Source organism: Loa loa, assembly GCF_000183805.2.
Source record: "Loa loa unplaced genomic scaffold supercont3.532, whole genome shotgun sequence".
Classification (NCBI taxonomy): domain Eukaryota; kingdom Metazoa; phylum Nematoda; class Chromadorea; order Rhabditida; family Onchocercidae; genus Loa; species Loa loa.
The window spans coordinates 2,403-5,203 of NW_018108712.1; positions in this window are offsets into that span (position 1 = coordinate 2,403).

Sequence of the window (2,801 nt, forward strand, 5' to 3'; positions counted from 1 at the left end):
TTTTTTTTTTAATAAATATAATCATTTCTTATCATTTTTCTTACCAAGTCGACGTATTGAAAATGATATGTAAACGCAGCGAATTTCAAATATTGAAAAGTTTCAAAAAATGTATTTTATTTTATTCATAAGATATATTTTTGTATGAACAATTCATTATACATTCATTGTATTTAACAATTGATGAAACATTTTCAAATTTTGATAAAAATACAATTTCATCAAGTTATCGTCTATTTAATAAATGTTGAAAGAAGTTTATGTATCTGATAAATTTTTAAATAAAAATGCTAAAATTGTTCATTCTTTCCATAATTGCCTAATTTTTTAAAGAATTTTGAAATCTGAAACTAATAGTTGATGCTTTAAAGGAAAAAAAGGACAGATAAACTGTTGATATTAAAAATGTTTGTCGTATAATTTAAATAAAAATTTCGTAAATTATTTTATATTAAAAATGAAAAGTTTACGAAACAGCAAGAGCAAACAATGGTTTTGAAATTTGTAAATCATTTCAAGTTTTCATTGAATTGAGAAAAACACTTTGTTTATTATATCATTCTAAAAAAAAAAAAATTTTATATGAAACCTTATTTATATTTATATTATTTATATTTATATTATTTATATTTATAAATTTTATATTTATATGAAAAATTTATATTTATATGAAACCAAAATATATTATCCTTTAATTTGAATTTAGACAATATTAATTAATGTAAGAAAGAATAAAATATGAAAATGCATGAGTATAAAAGCAAAAGAAAGCATAAAATACTTATTGATAAAAAAAAAACATAAAAAACTGTATTTGACTACTTTTTTTTTTAAACTATCATTTTCCTCCCCCTCTCCTTCTATTTCTTATCAGATAACAGATTTATCATGTCACTGACCATAACCTGACAAATAATGCTAATTGTTCAAATGACAGCAGATGAATATGATCGTCCATATTTTTATTCTTATCATAATATATATCAAATAATTAATTACTTGTAACTCGTCATATTTTTTTTCCAACATTCCTTCCATATTGTTTTACATTTATTGATTAATTATATTGATCATTGTCATCAATCATATCGAACTTTACGATGTTTTGACAATGGTAATAATTATATCATTTATTGTAATATTTCTAACACAGAAACAGAATATTTCTATGATTAAAAATGTTTAATGATTTGAAAAAATTCAAAAAATGCTATAAAATAAAATATTTTTGATATCCATTATCGATTGAAAATAGAATATGACGTAATTTTATAATTAAAATTAATACTATAAAATATAATAAATTAATATTGTAAAATATGTAAAAACACATAAATGGAACATTTCTCTAAATGCAACAATAGTTTGACAAATTATTTGTAATTAGTGAAGTGTTTCAATTCCCTTTTTTTTTTGTTATGGCTAATTAGGGTCAAAGTTCACACATTTATATTTTATAGCAAAAACGAAATTGATTTAATAAATAAACAAATAAATTTATTAAAAATGATAAATAAAGTGTCATTACGAACTAAAATATCATCAGAATTATTCAATGAACATTTATTTCATTTAATTAAGATGTCACTATGAAGCTTATTTAAAGTCTTAAAATTTGAAATGATTTTTTCATTTTGTCACAATATTAATTAAAATGATTTCACAGATATTTTTTAAACAAAATTTCAGTAAACTTCATTGTTTAACATTTTAATACATATATTAAAATGTAGCAAATTATTTCTCTGAAAATTATCCAATAAAGTTTAATTCAATTGTAACTTCAGTTGTCATTCCATTTACTTTAATTATTCGCAGATATTTCTTACAAATATTTCATGATCCTGTATCAAATACTTTTATTATCACTACAATAAGGATTAATCATTTTCCTAAAACTAATCCTAAATCTTTCTTATCTTTATTTTGCTTATCTTTACGTTTAACAGTATCATTAAATGCATTATCACATCTATCATTATAACCATATATTACTGTAAATGATTGATTGTTGAATATATTCTTATTCGATGTCAATTTAGGTAAAACATATTTCAGTTGAACTAGTGAAAATTATGGTAAATACGGAAAATAATAGTATTTTTTTTTTTTGATTAAGACATTGTTTTCCAGAACCATTATTAATATATTTGCTAAGCATATTGGTTAAATTAATTAATTAAGACATAAACTTGATATTATTAATTACAAATCCAAGAAGCAAATGCTATAAGATTGATTGCTATAAGAATCTTTACATCAATCTTATCTTCATTTATGATAAAAAAAGAAAAACGAATTTCATGAAAAAAACTGATTTAAAAAATTTTACTTTTGAGAATAAAAGTAAAAAAATTTTTTGCAAAAAATTGAGAAAAAAAGACCGAAAAGGTCATGAATATCTAATTGAATATCTCATTTCAAATCAGTACTGATATGCATATGATTCCGAAATTTAAGCTAACATTTTATTTTGTTCCACTTTCCAACTTTTCTCACTATCTGATTCAACAAAAATGATCCATTTTTTTTCCTGATTACCAATTAAAATTTAACATTCTCCAAATTTACTTACCCAGATATTCACAACACCCACTTATTTATCACCTGTGAAATTTACATTAAACATTTACTGCAACACTAAGGTACCTATCCTATCATATTTATTAATAAGAATTTGCTTTTTTCATATTTTATCGCTATTATCATTCCTTACTTTACAACTATTTTTTTTTTTTTTATCACTTTAAGATCCACTTTTTTTTCTTCCCAGTGGAATGATATGAATTTTTGTCAATTAA